Genomic DNA, 22552 nt, shown 5'->3' on the forward strand with positions numbered 1-22552 from the left:
TCAAGTGATTTGCTATCAGTACCAGATCATAAGGCAGCAGCAAAAAATGTGCTTCCTCAAACTCTTAACAGTTTTAAAAGACTGAAAGAAGAAACTGAAAAAAGCCCAGCCTTTAGATGAAACACTGTGCTGTGATCCTCTCAGTCCTCAATAAAAACCAAACTCTCTGGGATCACCTCAGCATCCCTCTGCAGAGCTTACAAGCTGAAGCTGCACCCTGGCTTTCAAAGCAGTGCAGGGGACAAGAATCATGGAATCACTCAGGTTGGGAAAGACCTCTGAGATACAAGAGTCCAACAGTTAACCCTGCACTGTCAAGTCTCCATTAAACCACATCCTCAGGTGCCTCATCCATATATTGTTTGAACTTTTTCAGGGACGGTGATTTCCTTACTTCTCTGGGCAGCCTGTTCCAATGCTTGACAGCCTTTGTGGTGAAGAAATTTTTCTTAATATCCCATACAAACACACAGAGCATTTAAAAATGCCCTGGCATGGTGTGAGGCTGTTCCTTCTCATTCTATCTCTTGCTACTTGGGAGAAGAGACTGACCCCCACAAGGTTACTCCTTTCAGGGAGTTGTAGAGGAAGTCTCCCCTCAGCCTCCTTTTCTCCTGACTAAATGAACCCAGAAAGAAAATGTCCCCCTGGTTTTAGATACAGGCAGCCTGGGAAATAAGCTCAGCCTTATTTACAGGATATGACTCTGTGCTGGGAAAGACAGGGAAAGTCCTGGGATGCCACTGTCCAGGCAGTCATGGAGGGAGGAGCAGGTAGAGTGGCCAGACTGCACACAGACACCTGTACAGAACCCACAGAGACAGCAGAGGCCACACTGCACTTCAGGGACACTGACTTTGCTCTCATGCACCTACCAAAATGGTTAAAGTGTGCTTCCATAACTTTCCCTCTTTTCCTTCATCCTCACCTTTTTACCCCAAGGTAATGGAACAAACGGGGGAAGGTACATGGAAAGAGGATTTGCCTGGATTAGCAGGGTCTGGGAGCAGGTTTACTGACCTGCTGACAGGGCTTACTGTTGGAATTAACCCTTATATGGGTCATGCTGCTGCGTGCAAGGAGGGCAGGAGGCACACAGGGATGTCCAAACTCCTGCTGCTCTGAACCAAATCAACCTCCCACTGAGGTAAAACTCCTTTTCTACAGCAAAAATGAAAAATGAGAGAGACATTGCCCCTCTTCCTCTCCATAGATTGTAATAGAATCATGGAATGGTTTAGGTTTGAAAGGTCATCTAGTCCAACTGCACTGAAATGAGCATGGACGTCTTCAATAAGATCAGCTTCCTCAGAGCCCCATCCAACCTAACCCTGAATGTTTCCAGGAATGGGGCATCTACAGTCTCTCTCAACAACGTGTGCCAGTGTCCCACCACCCTCCTCATCAAATTTTATTCCTTATATCTAGTCAAAATCTAAACACTTTTAGTTTAAAACCATTACCCCTTGTCCCATTCCTACAGGCCCTTGGATGCTTTTGGTGCCTTCTCCAACTCAAAAAAGTAGGGCTGGGTCTTCAATAGCACCCATAGGGTGAAACATGATTTACAGCTCAACTTGTTCAATACAAGCACAATAAAATCAGGATTTGCTTTCAGAGGCAACTTTACAAAACCCATGGAGGTGAGCTGCACATTTGGTGGCCAGGCTCTCCAGCACTGTCATAGTAGACAGAGCAAATGAAGAAGCTTTTGCAGCCCCATCAGTGCTATTGGGCAAGAATAAAGCTCCTTTATGTCCAGATGCCTGTCAGCAACATCCCCCCTGTGCGGGTGAGGTTCCTGTGGGGGATACTTGCCCCAAGCCCAGACAATACAGCTCTGTGAGAGCACATGTTCTCCTGTCCCCAGGCTATCTAGTCCTGGTGTGCAAAGCCTTTGGCTTGGCAGGTGTTGCACGTTACTTTGACTTGGCCAGACATCTTTGAATGAGTGTAGAAATACCAAGCTAATTAAGAAATGAAAATAGAGCTGCCTTCCTGATGAGCAAACAAAGAAAGAGAAACCCTAACAGTGATAGACAAAAAAAAGAAAATAAGCCATACTTTAAGTGACAAAATTCAGGTGGCATTTGGCTGTGCAATGACAACGAGCCAAAGCACTCACTGCTTCCATTTGTAGTACTCCACATGTGAGGTTTGAGGTATGAGTTTCCAGAGATGCTGAGAATCCACCCCTCACTGTTTTCCACAACTTTAGCCACTCAGTGCCCCCAGGAAGGCAGAGCAGAATCCTTCAGGATTGGTTTGCTGTTCCTCAGACTGAATCACACAGTTCACTCCTATTTTCAACAACATCCATCTTTGCCCTGACAGCATCTCTGGCCACATTCATGCATTGACATCACACCTCTCCCAGCTGACACAGGGCTTCCTTACTGCTTTTGAACCTCTTTGGGAAGGTGTCACAGAGATGGACTGATCACCTCTGGTTTTATTTCCTGACCCACTGAGGTTCACTTGCTGTGGGAGGAGAAGCCCTTGGAGGGGAAGGCAGCACAAAACAGGTTATTTAACCCCCATGACAACTGTTCATGGCAAGCCCTTTTTTTTTGGTAATCCCTCCAAATACCACCATACACCAGACATGCTGTTGCCAGCTCTGCTTTGCAGATGTGGAAGAGGTGAGCGAGCCTGCAGCCATCTGTCTTATTCTCACCATTACAGAGCTTGAGGTAGAAATGTAACTTCCATCCCTGGCTCCCAATTCTGCTCCTAACTCCACTTATTCCCTTTCCCACAGCTGCTCAGCATTTTCATAGCAAATTATCAGGAATGGGAAGCTGGTGCAGTAGCAGACATGTTACTTTGCCCTCTGCAGCCCCTTCACACCTCCAACCTGCAGCTTTTTCAGGGCTGTGTTTCAGCCTCTGAACACTTGTTAGGCAGCCATCCCTGCCAGGGGTAAAAATTAGTTTAAGATGGAGTTGGCTGCTGTTCCCATCACTCTTTGCCAAGTCTGATGCCTCCCTCAGCAGATTTCCTGGCATAGCTGGACTGAAGGAAAAGCATATGATGTGCAAAGGCTACTACTGGCAAGGGCCATTTAGTTTACAAATGCATGGGTAGATATCTTAGCATGGGAGATTCAAACCATAAAAATAAGTTCCAAGGCTTCTTTGGTCCAATTCACACCTTCGAGCATGTGGTTGTGGCAAGTGGAGCTGAGTCCCATGTACAATCATTGTATGGGAAGTGCTGCACCCCACGGGCACTGCTGGCAGTGCAAACCTGCAGGCACAGCAGTCACTCCTCAACCCCAGCAGGAGTCTGGGGGTCCACCCAAGACCTTGGGTGCCCCCATGCCCAGCTGTACTGGGAGACACTGAGCCCCTTGCCACTTCCAAAGGCTCTCGTTTTGCAGTGGTTACAGTGGCTGCTGCTGTAGATCCCATTCCCACACGCCTTCACTGACACCAGCAGAGCTGCTAATTTGAATTACTGTCCCCTGCCCCCCACACAATAATCTCCATATAGATAAACTCCAGAATTAAGGGGTTGCATGATGCTTTTTATAACTTTACCACCAACCCAGTTTTTAAGAGCCTTTTCTTTCACTGTGGTGGACAAGATTAGCCTCTGCAATTTGATTGTGCTGCTATAGCAGTAATAAGAAAAAAGTAATTTCTTTTTCTTAAAAAAGAAAAAGAATCAATAATTGGCATTCCTGTGTAAGGTCTCTGACATTAATTATAAATAAATGTTAGACCTACTAAAATAAGAAAGTGAATTTATGGCAGCAGGCTGCATGCTGCTGCTGAAGCCTGTGTGGCTGCTGTGATACAGATGCAAAATATAAAGTCTTGAGGACTACAGTTTGTATTTTATTGCCTGAGAAAATAAATGTGTAAATAGCAATAAAATGCACAATTATTTAGCACAAAGCCAAAAGGCTCTGCAGCATTTACAGGCTGATGGATGGCTTGCCTGCCTGCTCTAATTTTCCATAAAACAAGGAAGACAAGGATGGAGGAAAATAAACAATGGCTCCTGTCACTATGATTAGCTGCGAGGCGCCAGGTGAGAGCAGCCAGTCCCTGGAGAGGGTAACACTGAGCTGCTTCAGCTGCCTTCTGCTGCAGGAATTGAGCCCAGATTGCAGAGCTGCTGGGCAAGGGCAGCTGGGCAGGGAGGCTGTTCCCAGGCTTGGGATGTGCCCCATCCCTGATGCCTCGGGCAGAAGAATGGAGCAGCCGCCTGGGGTGGGGTGAGGGCTTAGTGCCTGCAGTGGGAGGAGGGAGTTTCAGGCAGCCCTGCCACAGATTGGTTTCTGGACAAGAAAAAAAAAGACATCTAGCCCTAATAATCTTAGAGGTTTTTTCCAGCTTTAATGCTTCTATGACTCCATGAAAATCTTGCTGGTGCAGAAGTCAGTGGTCAGCTGTCAGGAATGTCACCCATGACATGATGATGCAGTTAAAAAATAAAAATGGGGGGGAAAAAGTGAAAATCCTTCAATGTCATCTGTTAAAAAGCAAGGAGTGGGGGACAGCATTTGAAACTCTTTATGGGATAAAGAAAGCTGCAGACAGAGAGCTACCAGCTGGTTCCCTGGCTGTGATTCCATGACCCGTGGTGATGCCTGCAAAGGAGCCACAGGGCTCCAGGCTGGGCCCTGGCAGCAGGAGCTGCTTTGCCTGGCACCAGCCACCACAGCTATCTGCTGCCTCCACCTGCACCTAGAAGACACCATGCTATTGTCAACCACCCTATTCAAGAGCATTTCTGAGTGTGACTCGGGTACATCTTATCAACTCATTTCTTATTTGTTTTCTTCTAGCTATATATGTCCATCTAGGCATACAAGCCCAAATTTCACATACTGCTTTTCTCTGGGTCAGAGAAGCCACATGCAGCTATTCACATTTGCACAGCCACTGAGCTTTCAATGACAGGAATCTGGGTGCTTAGTATGATATTAACAGCAGGTTGCTTATGCAGAGAGGTAATGCAAGTATCCTTGTGATGATGGAGCAGGTGAATGGAGGTGTTTAAGCTCTTGGGTCACTCCCCACGTCACTCAGGATAAGAGCCAGGATGTGCAGCTCCAGCCCATCTCTGAGACAGAAGCCTCAGTCTCACGCTTTCAATGCACACTTGTAATTTTGGAGTTCAATTCTTCCCCTGAGTGATCACAGTGCAGAGACTCACTCCTGCCACTGGCAATGTGGGTTTGTGCTGGGTTGACCCTGGCTGGATGCCAGGTGCCCACCAAAGCTACTCTGGCACTCCCCTCCTAAGCTGGACAGGGGAGAAAAACAAAATTAAAAACTTGTGGCCTGAGATAAGGACAGGAAGAGATCACCCACCAGTTACCATCACAGGCAAAATAGACTCAACTTGGGAATCAGAACAGGATCATGAGAAATAAAACCAAACCCTAAAACATCTTCTCCCCTATTCCTCCCTTATTTACTCCCGATTTCTCTTCCTACTACCCCACCAGCAGGGAGACCTGGAATGTGGGCTGTGGTCAGTTCACTACATGTTGTCTCTGCTGCCCCTTCCTCCTCAGGGAGCCAAAGCTCCACAGACTTCTCCAGTGCCTAAGGAGAGACAGTGAGAATAACACAGAGCGCAGGGGAAGGAGATACGTCAGCTGACAACAGAGATTTTTTCACTGCTGGACTTGTCAGTGTATTTTGAGCCTACTCCAACTTCATGCAAAGCCAGCTGAGTCTTTCAAATGATTTCCACCAGCTGTTTTATCCAAAATCCCTTTTTAAAAACAATTAAGGATGAATTTTAGTATTGCTTCTATTTATAACAGTGCACATTACATGCAGGACAGCTCCTATATTCAACAGAATCAGGACAAAACCCCCACAAATAACAGAATAGAGACAAGCGCTGTCTATCCACATCAAGTCCATTCACTTCAAAGGGAACTCCAGAAGCAGGTCCTGCAAGAAGGGAGTGTCCTATGAAAGACTCTTGATGTAGCTTGTCAGACCTAGTGCAGATCACAAAGCCAACAGAAAAGTTTCAAGTAATGTGTTCAACACGTGTTCAACACGTGGAACATCTTTCATCAATTACCAAGCTGCAGTGTGGAATCAAAAGAATGCTTAAGACCGAGTTCTGCCTTTCCTCAAACATTTCTCTTTGTAAAAATAAAAAAATAATCAGTAATCATCAGTATGACTGTCTACTTGGATTTGAAAGCAGATAATGAATAGTACATCCGTTTTTCACTTATTAATATAACAAAGCTTGTTGCATAATATCTGCTTATTTTTGGAAAGCAGCCTTCTCTACCTGTCCCAACAGCACATTACTGAGTTGGCAAGAAACAAAAGCTTTTGACTGAATGAAAGGTTTTTTTTAGTTTGAACACACTTGCCAAATATTTTGTCTTGAAAGTCTGGGTCATCCATTACAGGAGTTTTGAAGGAGAAACTCCTCTTAACCAGCTTTGCCATAGCTTCCATTCCACTTGGCTGTGTGTGACACCTGCAGTTTATTTATCTCACAAATTATTACAAAGAAAATTTTGGCAGAGAAGACTTCTCTGCCAGATCACACAGTCAAGAGTGCTGAGAAGACACATCTCCTCCCACCTATCTTTGCTCAGGACAAACTCTGTTGCTCCAAATCCAGGGTTCAACACACAAAAAATGGCCAATGATGGCTTTCATCCCATGCTTGTGGTGTTAGTGCTCCATGGGGCTGAAGGACTGAACCTGAACCCTGCAAAGGACAAAGACCCCAGGCTAGGATTGAGCCTTAGGAGATCTCATCCCTGCCCCACCCACAGATTTGCAACAGCTGAGGACTTCCTGCAGTGTTTCGATGGCTTCTCTGCACTGCTCTGTGCTGGCTCTCAATAACTGGACAGACTGAAGGTATAGCCTGAATAGTCAGTCCTACTGTGGCTGTCAGGCAGTGTTTATATTCCTTAGTTCAAGTCTCATAAAAAGCCCAGCTGTTGGTCTTGGAAAGATAAATCAGCATTCCAGTATTTACTCTTGCTTCCATGAGGTGCTATCAATCATGTCCAATATATATTTTGTAGTGCTTCTCTTTTCCTTTACCTTATCCCCCAGAACACAGTGCTGGGGGAGAGAACACCAACCTGTATCTGAATGCAAGCGATTACAAGGTTTGAGAGTCTAGGATGTTGTGTTGGATCTGAATCTGTATCTCTGAATGGAGTTCTCAGGGGTTTATGAAGACAACAAAGACTTGGGATGCCTTAGCCCTCTTGTGCTCATAAAGCTGATAGAAAGGAGAAGACCAAAGGCATTAACCTTTCTGACTCTGCTTAGTCTAATTTTGTCCCAAGGAAGGATAGTCAACACTGCACCAATACAGCAGAATAACAAATAAGGCATTTCAAATGGCTCCTAATGTCCCTACACAGCCATGCAATGTGCCATCATCACCACAGGCCAGGCACCATTTATTTTTAATTGCAATGAAGAGATTCTGGTCTCAAGGAAAGCTCTCCCCAAAGGCAAGACTGATCACAGCCCCTCCCCAGGCAAGTGCTGCTTCGAGATGTCATTTTCCCTTGCACTGAAAAATGCTCCTAGTTCAAGAATTCATGGCATGGGTTCAAATGTCTCCTAGAAGCTCTTTCAACCACAGCCACAAATATGGTTTATCTCTTCAAATGCTGCATTGGCAGCAAAATCAAAGCTTTGCCACTGCTCGGTCATTCTAGTTTGGAAACAAATTTTTTAGCCAAGATTTCTCCAGTCAACTGAATTCCCACTAGTCATCAATCACAGCAGCCTGCTCAGATGAAGGTGATACTCTGAATTTGTCCACAGCGAAGTAACCCTTTGATTTTGGTGCTCTTGTGGCTTTGCCTCAAACGTAAATTTCTTCACATGAATCATTACACAGAACCCCTCTGTCTTCCAGCTTGCTATTGAACCATCCAGGAGGCAGCATTTAAATGCAAGAAGGTAAAACAACAGTATTGACTGTCCTTTGTCTGGGTTTATTTAATTCTCTAAAGCAAACAGTTTGTGTGAATTGCATTCCTGGTAATAAAATCGTCTTGCACATTTGCTTATAGAGGGTCACCAGGGAGAGCAAATGCACCTGTACTCAGCAATAAATGTTTGATTCTGTGTTGCACAGCAATTATTCAAAATGAGAGAGACTATTGGATCCAAGACTGCTGCCCTTTAGGACTCAGCCTGTCAAGTTGCATAGCTCTGAACTTTTTATCCAAGTGGATTTCATCTCCGCAAACTTATTACTGGGTGATATTTCAATCTTTCAGTCCAAGCTGCACTAAGTTTGAAAAACATTTGACTACCAGACCGCCCTTTCTTTGCTATAAGGGGTATTGGTTTTTTATTATTATCATTTTTTATCAACATCCCATAGCATATGAAAGGAACAAAATTTAAAATGCATGGGTGGTTTATTCTGAGAGGACACAGAAGAGCAGAGATTTCAATTGAATCACGCCTAAAATTGCTTCATCCCTGGCTTTAAAAATGCCATAGCTTTAGTCATCAAGAGGAAGTTATGATGCTGGCATATATTTATTTTCTCATGGTTTTTTGTACTGACTTCAGAAATTTATCAGGAATGTGGTATTTTTCTGTCTTCTTAAATTAAACAAGGAGCCATGAATACATTTTATAAATACATCCTTCTGTAGATACTTTCTTGACATTACTTAACTACACTTGCACTTGATGTACTTTTACATATTGCTCAGCAAAGAGAAATGTAGCAAAATTCCACAGAGCTTTAAGTGCTTGCAGAGATGTGAACCAACTTCTCCTTAAGTAAGATTTAATTCAATGCAGTGCCACCCCAACCCTGACCAAATGCTCAGTCACCATGGCTTTGAGTAATATCTTGGGATGTCTGGGCTTACATACAATTACAGATCACTTAATCACCAGATTTAATCAAGATAATAATTAGGCACTGCATCCTGTTTAATGTACAAGGATGTGAGCCTTCCAGCTTCTGCTGCCAGATCGGAACCGAACACAGGCATGGAGGTAAAGAATCAGCAAAATCAACAAACTATATTCATAATTATAGAAGAAAAGCTAAATTCAGCTTGCCATATCCTTAAGAAATCCAGTTTTTTGTGCCAGTCAAAAACCCAAGCCCACATGATTCTTTCAACAACCTATTTCTCCAGAAGACCAACCTATTATTTTGGATTTGACCATGCTTGAGAGATAAAGCTCAGGGTCCTGGCACAGTAGGTGTTCAATTGGTGCTTAGTAAGCACTTTCTGCTCAGATAAACCCTGCTCTGCAGAAAGGATGGGGGGGGGAGGGGAAGAAAAAGCTCGATTAAGTGACTTTTTGAAGGTCAAAAAGCAAAATATAAATCTGTCAGTCATCTCAGCCACTGTAATACACTGCCTCTTGCATCAGCTTTCTAGGTCTAAGAAAACAGTTACAAGACTTTACAGTTAATACATTTTTTGAAGTGCCCCATATTTACTGTAAGCTAAGCAAAGTCACTTTCTGGGATAGATTCGATTAAGAAGATTCTTTCCCTATTTTCCTCCAACTTTAAAGTGCCTCGTGAGTCTCCTTGTTAGAGCCTAGTGACATCCACATGTCACTGAGCTGAACAGCTGCAGCAGCAATGCATCTAAAAACATTAAAAAAGCCCAGAAACATGAAGGCATGCAAGAAATAATGGAGGGTGGAGGGGTGTAGAAAATTGACTAGATGACCCAGTAGGCCACATCTATTTCTAAATTCTACAAACCCTCTGTGTTTAAAAATAGGATGAAAACTTTTTTTTTTTTTTTCTTTTAAACCAGTGGGGATATTGGCTAACATTTTATATTCAAAAAGTGAGTAACTTTTAATAAGGGCCAGCAGGAAACCAGCTCCAGAGAGCGATGGGGAAGTAAAATCCTTTCTTTACATATGTGAGACTTTAAAAAAAATAAAGTAAAAGTAGAACTGAATGACGGTTACATTTTAATCTTCAGAGCTGCTGTTAGCTGCAATAAATCCCTTTTGTAAAATTGGTGTCTTGAGCTGCAAATTCTTATCAAGAGTGTTATTATCAGCCATTGTGGGACTGTGAACAAGAATTCTCACTGTATTTTAATGGCTGCGGGCCATATCCATCAAAAAGGGGACTCTAACAGACATACAGTTATCATTGTTCAAATTTTAATGGATATATGGCATTCCCATTCATTATTCAAGTGACATTCAGATGCAGTTTCAGTCAAAGCTGCCTCTTCATAAATGTTATTAGCTACAAATGGGCCTTTAATAAAATATTACACTGTGCAAAAATAAAGCGTTGTACTGATAATCAAAGGAAAATGAATGAAAGGAATTAGAATCCACAGCAATATAGTCTGAACTCCTTAGTCAAAAACCCCTTTGATTTTAATGGTCAGTTTCTCAGACCCAGCACAGGAATGCAGGATCAGGCCCATTGGGCACACACAGGACACAAAAAACACCTTCTCCAAATTCTTGTGGCTTCCATGCAGACTGCTACCAGATTATTTGAGTCAGAACAGGGATATCTGTGGTCAGTCTGACCACAGCTCAACAATACTGCCTGCAAATCCAATATGCGTGGTTCTCTGGACAATCATCCAACCGCTTGGACCACACACCTGGGAAAACCGTCTGTCAATGCCATTAAATCTCTGCTTTTCTGGTGGGTGCTCACATTTTTTTTATTAACTTGTGTGTTAAGTTAGGCACTCAGAACAGAAACATCCTAAATCTAATCAGATTGTACACGCTGGCCTCAGACTCAAGCCAGGAAGCACCAATTTATTTTCTCTAAATTAACACCAGCTTGGCAATACACTTAAGCACACATCTAACTCTGTAACCACACGGTTATTCCAAACTCCCTTAAACAGTGCAGGTGCAAATGCTCTGCTGAATCAGTTTTATAAGAATCCAATAGCAGTCAGTAATAAATACTGTGACTGTGCTCTGCAGCCAGGAGGCTGGAGCACGCTGCTGGGATGTGAAACAGTGTCCCCTCTAATGCCACAGGGATGCCTCCACTTCCCTGCATCCTGCTCAGTTCCAGGGCCAACAGCCACACATCCTCCTCCTCCTCTCTCTGTCTGGGAATGAGATGTATTTCTCCATAGAAGGTATCTATTTTGCAAGAGATATCTTGGGTTTCCCTACCCTGCTTTTCTAACTGCATTTGAGATGAAAATACTGTCAGCAGCAAGGCTGGGTGTCTGAAGCAGGACAGGAGCAGAGGTGGTTTGTTTGCCAGAGCAGAAGGCTTTTCTTCTGCAGCAACTTTGCATAAAATTGGATTTATTTCTACCAGGATGAAAGGACAAAACACTTCAGTGGAGTTGGGAACCCGCCCTCACTAAGTATAGACAGAATGTGCAGAAGATGAAGGCAAAACCAGTTCCTGCTAAACCTGATCAGCTCAGATGGACTCTGGACTCTGCACTGGGAAATAGTCAGACAGACAACAACAAGAGTTGTTGTCAAGTCTGAGTGCAAACTTGTGCATCAAACCCCTTCTGGTCAGTAGCCCTCTTCCCACACTGGCACCTAAACTCTACAGAGTTTGTCTCAAAAGGATAAAAATCAAAGTAGTAGTAGTGGTAATGTTTCCAGAGGTACCTGGTGTGATGTGCCTGCATGCTGCACCTTGACTGAGTTTTTGCCCTATACCTCATGGCTGCATACAACAAGCACCCAAAAAACACTCATTTCTCTCTCTGCCTGTGCTTCCTTACAGTTCCCACACCATAAATGTTGTGCCCAACACACATGGACGAGATGGGCTTTTGCAGAAAGCCAGTTTCGTTGAGAGGAAGACTGAAGGACATCCTCCCTTCCTACCACTGAGGGCTCTGCTCAGGTTTCATCTGAAGGATTAAAAATCTGTGACCTGAAAGAAGATAACCAGCACTGTTTGTTATTTTTCTGAAGAGGAGGAAGAATTTGGGAGGTACTTTTGGGTGAAGATTTGAGTTGAAGAATCTGAAGTACAGAACAGGCATTCCCTTTGTAGCCTGAGTAAGGCTTTCAAACAAGTGCGGCTTCATGCACATGTGGAGGATCCAGCCTTGACTGATGTACAATACATAAAATACCTTAATGGCTCAAGGAAAAAGACTAAAGCAATCTCCTAACATCAGCCAATTCAACAGCTTTAGGGGAAGGACCAGCAGCATCAAGAAAGGCGTGCCCAGGGAGAGATGCTCAAGGACAGAGTACAGTTTTATTGGAGTAAATCTGGATTAATCCAACCATTTTTGGTGCATACTCATCCCAAAGAAGCACACCAGTTTTTCCATACATCAACAATTATTTTTTTCCCTACACTTTGGGGCAACCTTTCAGATATCCACCATTTGCTCCTAAAGGTTGAATTTCATAAAGAAGTTTCAATGGGAAGTTGTTATCCCTCCAGCCTGGGTGTTCTGTCACTGTTGTTGTTTCAAAAGGTGACCATAAAAAGACATCTCACCCAGGCTGCAAAACTCAGCACCTTAATCTTGAAACTCTGTCAATGCAGGGTTATTTCCACGGAGCCAGAGGGAAGAAGCACCCTCTTCACTGCTGCTCCTCATTTACAGTTAAAACACTTTCCAAATCATACATCTATAAGCAAGGTAATTTCTCAGTGCTTTTGCTAGATTTAAAAATGAAAATTAAATCATTATTAGGGGGTAAGGGTCAGGCAAATACCCTGCCAACTATTTGGCAATGACTCCACCCAGAACAAAGACACTGCAAAATAAATTTTTTAATGAGAAGGATGGCAAAAAGCCAAGCAGAAGTTGCAGAGGACACCTCATTAAAGAAATTGATAAGCTCAAGTCAGGTCAATCTGTTTAAGTAACTCAATGGCTTCAGTCAGATTGGAATAGATCTGTTTAATTTGGCTTCAGAAAAGCAGCAGCACAGTGGGAGCAGAGGAGGAGACCTCACAGGGAACCATAGATGTTCTTTAAAAGTTGGTAATTTTGCAGAAAGTTGCATCTGTGGTTTACTCACTTGGAAGAGAGACATCTCACATGAAATGATCTGAAGGAGTTGTAGGCAGGAGGGCAGCCACATTCAGCACAGTGTGACAGCACTGTGGGACCTCCCCTGCCCAGCCACAGCCTGCACGGGCACAGGGGGCCCACCTAAAGAGCCGAACTCAAAACACTAAATTTAAGGCATGAGCCAGAGTCTGGCTTATTTTTACACCTTTGCAGCACTGAGAGAGTTTCAGCAGGAAAGAGGAGCTGATTTTCTGCCAGAACAAAGAGCTCAAAATATGGTTCTCATTTTGAAACTCAAGCTCAGGGGCCCTGAAAGGGAAAATGAATTCTTGCAGTTCACAAGAACTGTGCTGTGCAGCACGGTCTGGTCTCTGTCAGGATGCCTGCCCTGCTTCTGCTCCTGTGCTGACTGGAGAGTTCTCACTCAATTTAGGATTTCCATGATGCTGAGAGCAGCACAGCCACCAGCATGTCATGCACCCTGGCTGGGAACTGCCACAGCCCAACAGCATCTTGCTAATGAATGCTGCTTCCAGGGCACTGCACCAGCTCTAATTACCAAACTGCTGCTAAGCTCAGGCACCACATTTGCAGGTACCTGGGTGACCTCACTGGTGCGACTTTGGGGCTTATTTCATCATTGAGCAGAAGAGTAACGTCTTTAAGTAATTGCATGGTTTGATAATAGGTAAATAAGAACCTTGCCTCAAAAAAAACCAAAAAAAAACCAAACAAAAAAACCCAACAAAGTAAAATAAACCTAGCGCTGCTTTTATTGGGCAGATCTTAGCAGCAATACCATGGGAGGTTTTGTCATGCTTGGACTTAATCCACCTTTTGGAGATGATGTAAAAGAAATTATTATAATAATTAAGAGGCAAACACAGTGCAAATGGAGTCCCTGTCACCCAGTCTGCAAGCAAGCATCAAACTTTATAATGTATGACTGCACACAGTAATGAGTAAGTATATGTCTCAGAGGTTTTGTTCCTTGCAGCTGTATTCTGAGGGGTTTAGTGCAGCCCCAAATATTAAATACCCTTCAGTAGGCCCTCAGGAACCATGAGGTTTTGAATTCTTTGAATAGACCTTCTGGTCTCAGCACTGGGAATAACATCTCAATGCTCATCCTGCTAATAGGAAAGTTAGGAAAAAAAATTAAAACATGAAGGGAGAGATTCCCAAATTGCTACCCAACCTGAAAAGGAGGCATTTTAGTGAAACACCATTAAGATGACCATGACAACATCATTAATCTTATCAACACAGCAATAATGCACAAGACTAAAACCTGCAGCATCTAAGTGAAACCCATTTATCTGGAACTGAGCAAATTATATTTTAGCCTGGAAAAAGGTATTACATCCCAATTGAAGGTTCGCCTGCTTTTCCAAAAGGGGACATATTAGGCACATACTTCACCAGGGATGGGGGGGATCCCAGGGGTCCCAGCCATTTTATGCTGCACCAACATCACGTGCAGTACTCATGACAATCAGAGGGTTTGGAGTAGAAGGACAATTAAAAATCATCCAGTTCATCCTGCTGTGAGCAGGGACACTTTTCACTAGACCAGGTTGTTCTAAGCCTCATCCAACCTAGTCTTGAACACACACCAAGGCACAACAAGGACCCTCTGGCAGCCCACCACACACACAAACGGTTCCTCCCTTTGGGAGGAAAGGAGCTACATGGGCTGGGAGATGAAGATTTTAGCCAGGATTTTGGATGGATGATTACTACAGACCATTAAGCTGTTCTCTGCTGGCTGGATTTATTGTTGACTCAACAAAGAAACAGGACAGGGGCTGGGTACCTGCCAGGGCTGTGCAAAGCAGCTGAGCCAAATTTATTTTAAAAAAGAAAAAGCCAGTGTAAAATCAGAAGGAAGTCACAGACACTTGTTTTCTCTTGCACCTGCGAAACCAAAGCTCACTTCCCTCTCAATGGGAAATCTGCAAATGCAGAAGCCTGAAGCTTCTGAGAAATACTCCCCATCCTTGCCACCAGGAATACTGTCAGTGGATGTTTACAAGGCCCATTTCCATCACACATTTCATTTCCCAAAGTCGAGCACGTTTTGATTCACCTTCCTCTAGCAGCTTGCTGCTCCTTTTCTAGGGGCTATGACTGACAAAGCAGTGCGAAGGGGGAAAAAAGCAAACCTGACAAATGCCCAGGTCCCCAAGGCAGCCAGCTCCGAGCAGGTGGACCACGTGTGAATCACTGGTGTCTCAGGAGTGGCCAGAGATGGATGATCTGGATCTGCAGAGAGCTTAGGTTTGTCAAATGACTTTTGCAGGCTTTGTGCCAGAATGAAACAGAGATAATCCACTGAAAGAATGCCCCATTACAGCAGGGGAACAGCTAGATGCTTCCTGTGCATGATATTTCAGGGTGGCATAAGATACAGATGAGGACAGAGGTTCAGCAAGGTCAGCAGCAGCAGGTCGGAGGGGGAAAAGTAAAAAAAAAAAAAAAAACAAAAAAACAAACAACAACAAAAAAAAAAGGGAATACAACAAAGCGAAAGCAGAACTACAGGGCAAATGCTTTGTGCAGGGAAGTTGTGACTCCCTGGGGCCTGACACTGAGAAAGGCCAGCCAGAGCACCAGAGAGGCACCTCAGAGCAAAGCTGAACGTGGGCGGATGGTAATTTGAGGGTTTCTGCAGAGTCAAATATTCATAAAAGGTTCCGCAAAACCCCTGCAAATAAAGAAAGCCTCATTGCAAAACAGATTTGGTATTCCCCAACCAAAAAAGTAACTTTTGATTTAAGAGGTTCCAGAGTTAAAAATAAATAAAATAATCAACATGCTAAAATGGTGTACAGTAGAGGTTTCTTTGCTTGTTTTTTTCTGTAAGCATCTGAAAGTCTAAAGATCATCCATAAGAGTCATGTCAGACCTCAAAAGAACTGCCCACAACTTAGTATTGTTTCTTTTTAACACACTTCCTTAAGTACCCAAAATTAGGTAATTAAGAAAACAGTGCCTCTAGCAGACATCTGGGTTTTCCGTGGTCAGATTTTCCAGTTATTTAGCAACATCTTTGCTTGTCTTCAAGTATTTTGGTGTCTCAGGGGATTTCAGATCACATCATAACTAAGGCTTATGGCTGCCCAGCTAGTGACAAATAATCAGAATATTATGAGCTGAACACGCAGAAACAAGAGAACAGAGTGCTGAGAGCCAGAGGTGTGATGCAGAATTACAATACGAAATCTTCTCAAAATGAATCATGTTTTCACATCCCTCAGCTGCATTTGCAAAGCATTGCTCCTTTTACTTGTCTGTGATTGACCAGTATTTTTTACTGGTTTTAAAAAATTTATTTTTATTTTAGTTAGCTGTTAACAGGGAACAAAAATGAAGTCTCCTTACTAAACAAATTTCACTTCTGCATCCCCTCATCCCTTCCTAAGAAAAGCCAACTAAAAGCACACTTTTGCAATGGCAATGAACATGTGTAAGAGCAATGGGCTATCAAATTAAAGACAAATGTGTTATAATATCAACACTGACCTGCATGCACAGTAGAGCTGTCCTGCTGAAAAAGGAGCTAATGAATCCTAAGCTACAAATCATCAGAAAAGTATATTTGAGCAGTGTGAACAAAGGGAAATTGCCACTAAAATTACAATTGTTCAGATAGTTGTATAGGAGAAATTCCATGGTCAGGTTATCACCAGCAGCTGTGTTCCAAAGGACCACCAGAACATTATGAAAGGCTCTTTCAGGCAGGAAGAGCCATCTCCTTCTAACCCTATGGAGACAGAAATACAGCCCAAACATGAGACACAGCACCTGGTGTATCAGAAACCCTGCTCTGCTGGTTTACTCAAAATTACAGTACAGTAGCAAGTTTCAGGGTCAACTAGACTTTGATGAAGCATCACCACTCCACTGGAACTTGAGTGCTGCTATTCTTTCATTTGAGAAAAAAAAAATGAACACTCTAACGTTTGCCCTGTGCAGAGAGCTCACAGCATCCTTTCAATCAGGGGAGAAGGCAAAGTAATAAATACTTGAGGAAGCTGTTTCCTCATGTGGGGAAAAAAAAAAAAAAACCACTTCAAAAAGGGTTCACTCACTGCATGTGTGGGCACTTGGGATGGGTCAGTCCGGGCCACCAATCTATCACAGTGTAGAGGGAATGTAGGCAGCAGGAAGGCATCAACCAGGTCCAGCTGAGCCATAGATCTAAGCACAGTTGAGTATCTGGGTTTTGACTGTGTTTCATGTATTAAGGTTTTATGGAAAAAAGTCTGGGTCCTCAGTTCTGCAGGACACATCTCAGCCAGTGGGTTTTTTTTTTTTTTTTTTTTTTTTTCTTCCTACAGAAAGAGGAGCAGATCCTGTTCATTTTGGACCATAAGGAAGCTTCTCCATCTCTTCAACATTCATCTAAAAGGAATACACCTATGTGTTAGATATTTTTCGGAAGATAACATACACACACACACATACATATATATATGTCTTTTGCTGGTTTGGGTTTTTTGGTTTTTTTAATTACGTACAAGAAGCAAGGCAGCACAGCCCTCACTGACTTTAATTAAGGTGCAGACAACTCAGTGCTGTTTGGGCTCTGAATGTCTCCCATCAGGTTGCTGGATGGGCACTACCTTGGTGCTTCAGTTCTCCACAGACCCAGCATTACTCCCTCCTTTAGAAACCCCAGCCTCTGCCCTCTGGCACTTGCATCCCCAGCTAAGAGGTTAATAGGATTTCACCTCCAGCTGTGCTGGGGCAGGGCCCATCTGATCTCAGGTAACACCTCAACCTTGCCAGAGCAAGTCATTGAGGCTTAACTGTCAGCACAGAGGAAGTCCCACTTCAGAGCCTATTTTTCCAATGCCTCCTCTAAATGAGACAAATGACATATTAAAGTACCTATTTCTCATTGTGACCAGAAAAAGAGGACAGATCACCAGGTCTGACAGCAGCACATGCTTTGCAGATGCTTGTACTCTGTCAGATGTACCCAACGCTGATCTGTACTCTAAGGAAGTTCTAGCACAGGAAAACTCTCGCTGTTCCAAAAGGAACATGAACTGCTTTCACCTTGTACCATGCCTGTCCTCCATGCACTCACTGCCTTTCATTTCACAAGGAGAGCAGTTTTCTCCTGATTGAGAGAAACTGGAACATTCTTAAAAGAAAATGAAAATCCAATTCCCTCCAGGACTCATTTCTGCAAGATTGTTTTTACACTGTGGGGTCGCAGCAGGGTATTATTCCCAGTATTAGTTCTGCCAGTGGCTCTCAGCCAGCAGAGAGGAGAAAGGGCAGATGGAGTAGGACTCTTGTCCATGAGAGCCACACATGAAGTAGCCCTGAAGCAAAATGGAGAAACCAAGCTCTACCCCAGTGCTGAAAGGCAGAGCTCATCGCCAGACATGAGCCTGCTTTCCCTTCATATCTTAGTCATCCCACATGTTTTTGCTCTCCAGTTCGCTTCTTAAGGAAATAAGTTCCAGAAGCCAGGTGTTTTTCCTAGCTGTTTGTTTTCTTGGCTCCTCTAACCACTGGCTCAAATTGACAGCTTTCTCTTGTCCCTTTCTGTCCTCACCACCAACCCAGGACACCCAGGTGGACAGCATTCTGGGCCACCTTGCCTGAAAAGCCACAGAAACAAAGAATAAAGACATGTTTGCGGACAAAATGTACTGAAGCTGCAATGCTCATGAAGCCCTGAAAACCTAAAACCACCTTACCTGGCTTGGGTGCAATTGGCACATTTCAACCCCCTTCCCAGCACTGGGACCAAGAAGAGACAGTGATAAAACAGTGACAGACTTCATCCTGCCAGAGGAGTTCCATGGTGGCAGCTTCCTCCACTCTTCATCACTGCATGTCGAGTACAGCAGGAGAATAACATCTCTGAGTGGTCACCAGAGTCACTGTACAGCACCTCAGGTTATGGAGCTGCCTGGGCAGTAGAAATTCCTCAGGCCACCAAGGCTTTCTGCTTAAGAGAATGACACCTTTGCTCAGGGTGTGGCAGCTCTCTAAACTCCCATCCCATGGGCCACTGCTGTGTACCTGGGCTGATTCATTCCTGCACCAACACACCCTTCTCTGCTCAGGGGTCATGGTGGCTGGATCTCCCCTGTGCTCTCATGGCAGGCAGGAAGCAGCATCCCACTTAGATAATGCCTCAAACAACATCCCACATCTTTGCCATGCTGATGGCAAATCCTGCTGAGGGACATCTACTCTCAGCACACTGTCACTCATGTACTGTCACCTGTAGCCATGTGTGCTATATGTATCAAGAGCTATTAATCACAGAATGGCTTGGGGTAAAAGGGACCTCTGAGATCTTCTTGTTCCAAACCCAGGCCATGGGCAGGGACACTTTCTATTGGAGAGAATTAGTCACAGCCCCATCCAACCTGGCCTTGAACTCTTCCAGGAATGTGATACCACATCCTCTGGCATCCTCGGTTGTAGTATAGGATGTATTCTATCACCATCTTCATGAACTGATTAATCCAATTATTGGAGCAGTGCTCTTCCCAGGCCCCCCTCCCTCTGGGTGCCTTCTGTTAATGGCCCATCAATGCCTTGCCCATGACTCATAGATAATTCCCTCTGAGGCTATCTCTCTTTAATGGGCCATCAAGGAGCCCCTGTATGACTCATCATCCCATTGGGAGATGCTCCACCCAGGGAGAGGAGCCAAGTATTCTCACCTGGATATAAGCTGGGATTTGGGACAGTACAGGCAGTCCTCACCCACTGGATTCCCAGAGGACCAGAGCTACCAGACCTTTTGATGGGATCACTGCTTCAGGAAGACCACCTCACTTGGACTGCTTCCATCACCCTGCTTAGGTTGTATTCTGACTCTGTCAGTAGTCCTTTTGTCTTATTTGATTTATTTTATTTTTTTTCCCTTTTCTTCTCATTAAATTGCATTTCTGACTTGGAGCCTCTCACTCGTTTTACTTTCAAACCACAACATTTTGGGAGCTTGTCCCAGTGTCTCACCATCCTCACAATAAACAACCCACTCATTCTTCTCATCCAGTACATTAAAGGCTGTGAGGCTGCAGCTTGCAAAACTGAAACCATTTTGTTAAAATTCCATCTAAACCTGCCTCTGTTTTTCTCTTCTGTACATCAGAAGGCAAGACAAGTGCTCTATTTCTCTTGTTGCAGACTGAGACCTCACAGTGTAGACCTTGCTGGGTTTTATTATTCCCACACACAGCAAAGTTTTTATTGCTCCCCTTCCTATTGCTACCCTCTGACACACTGTCACTGCAGGGGTAAAAAGGAAGGAGGAGAAGGTAGTGACACAAAACATAAGGTTTTAACCTGAAGTTTATTCCTCTTTGGCTGTCTGAGGTTGCTTGAAGCATGAATCCAGTTCTGCTCTTTAAAATAGGAATTACCCCAGTGACTCATCTCTTGCTAAGAGACCACTGGCTTGTTCATCATGTGCAGTGCTCAGGGCATTCCACTTGTCCCTGCTTACAGCAAGATCCTGATTCCTGCAATTTATTCCTGGGTCTGCTGTGGATTGTGTGGCTTTGGGGAAATTGCAATAAAAACTGGAAAACTTGACAATTTTAAACTGATGCTTACATTCCCAACAGCCTCTTCCTGTAAAACTGTTTAAGCTACAATGCTGAAGCTGAGATTTCAAACTTGCGCTTATATTGTAAGTCTCATTCACATAGTCATTAGCAGCACTAAATTGAGGGAGAATTTGCTATGAAACTTAATCATCTGGTACCATGAAAAGTGCTGGCATGGCTGTTTGATGCTGTGATAGAGACTGGTACTCCAAACCAGGAGAGAGCAGAGCTTTTCAAATTCTGCTCATTATTGCTTTGCAATGACAGAGGAAACAGCAAGGGCTTTAATCTCTAAATTTTTTTTTATTCAGGGATTTGGGAACAATCTAGAGGATACAGAAGTTGTTTTGCTTTGTTTTCTCCATTAAATGCTTCATTAAATACTGCTCATTTAATAACAAGCTTGGGGAGGAAAAAAAGAAAAGGAAATAAGTGATGTGTTTTTATGCAAAACGAAAACTCTGACACCTCTTTGCTCTTGTTGTGCCACAAGCAAGCTTGCTTGAGTTTCAGGAGACTTGGCTTTCATAATAATGTTTCACAGAACAAGTGGGAAAAACAATTTTAAAACACAAGGGAAAAATTAAGAGGGAAAACACAAGATAAGATGGCCAGATGAGCAGTTAAAGACTCAGACACCTTGATCTCAGCACATCAAATAGAATGCATCTACTTACATGCAGCCTGTGCCCTCTTCCTAAAAATACACTGCCTCCTCGGTGCAGATATTTGATTTCAGATCAAAGCACTCTCAAAGATTGTTTGCTTTTTTTTTTTTCTTTCAGCCACTTCCAGTCACTTCTCCAATAACCCTCACTGCTCCAAACACACCTTGATACATTGAAAACAGGGCAGCACTTTGGATTCAAGTTTCAGGGCTGTACATCAAATCACCACGACTGATCAAAACTTCAGCCCAAAGACTGTGTAATGAAAACTTCAGGAAGAGGGGAGGCTTAATTTTGGTGTGATACCACAAATCAGTCTTAATTTCAGAGTAATTAAGTCCAGCAGCTACAAGCCTGGCAACACAAACAGGGCTGCTGCAGGTACCCTGCAGCAATGCAAGCTGCAAACTTTGTGATTAAGACAGATTTATGGTGGGACTCCTCTGCCCAGTAATCCCCAGTAGTGAGAGTATTACTGCAGCAGGCTGCTCAGAGCAGTGCTGGGTGCTCCACACCTGGAAACGTGCAAGGTCAGCATAGACAGGGCCCTGATCTAGTGAAGGTGACCCTGCACATTGCAGGGGGGTGAGACTAGATGGCTTCTAAAGGTTCTTTCCCACACAAATCATCCTGTCATTCCATGATTCTTCTCCTCTGCCAGCCTATCCCCAAGGTCAGAGGCAGAGTGTGAGGAGCAGCAGGTGAGAGGAGCAGCAAATACAAGAAGCACCTAATGAAGTCACACTGGCCATCCAGGCAAAATGTGGTGAAATCCTGGCCATGGCAAATTTGGTAAAAGCTGCAGGCAGAGGAAGGAATTCAACAGCCTGATTTGCTGTGGCTGGTTATTTTAAGCATAGTGGAAAATGCATCAATGATCCTTGGTTTAATAATTAAGAGCATCAAACTAAAACTTCAGGCCAAATTATGTTCTCATTTTAGTTCATTTAGATCTGTGAAAATGAATTGAATTACTCAAGATCTTCATCGATGTAATAAACCTGGTCATTTTGGCACTGCAGTCCGTGGGTACTCATTACAGCAGCTAAACCACAGCCCTGCTCCAGATGGCTTGTCTCTATAACATAGCATACATCCAAGGCACTCCAGAAACTAATCACCCCCTGATCATATCACTTCAATTAAAAATTACTCAATATTTCCAATTGCTCACATCCATTTTAGAAATAACAGAAAATTACAAAGTGCTTGGCCAGTAATATGCAGCTTTTCCTACACTGCAGAAATGTCAGCTCAGCAACATCAGCCAGTTCAGCAAGGCAGTAGATTTTATATCTGGTATGTGGTATATTTTAAAATTT

The 22552-nt window shown here is 43.7% G+C and overlaps 1 protein-coding gene across 13 annotated transcripts in view; it reads right to left on the bottom strand.

Annotated features, from left to right (window-relative positions):
- Positions 1-22552, bottom strand: part of ST3GAL1 (ST3 beta-galactoside alpha-2,3-sialyltransferase 1) — a 77938-nt gene that overhangs the window by 39237 nt on the left and 16149 nt on the right. For 5 of the 13 annotated variants that reach the window (XM_066336472.1, XM_066336445.1, XM_066336377.1 and 2 more), the window contains 2 exons: positions 17065-17377; positions 15136-15235 (listed from right to left, as the gene is read on the bottom strand). The exons of 3 other annotated variants lie outside the window; for them this stretch is intronic. The gene's annotated coding sequence lies outside the window, so the exon portion shown is untranslated. Of the gene's footprint in view, positions 1-15135; positions 15236-17064; positions 17378-18690; positions 18824-22552 lie in introns of all 13 variants that reach the window. 5 more of the 13 variants (XM_066336482.1, XM_066336454.1, XM_066336402.1 and 2 more) reach the window with 2 other exon arrangements.

The sequence above is a fragment of the Sylvia atricapilla genome, chromosome 1, assembly GCF_009819655.1.
Source record: "Sylvia atricapilla isolate bSylAtr1 chromosome 1, bSylAtr1.pri, whole genome shotgun sequence".
Lineage (NCBI taxonomy): Eukaryota > Metazoa > Chordata > Aves > Passeriformes > Sylviidae > Sylvia > Sylvia atricapilla.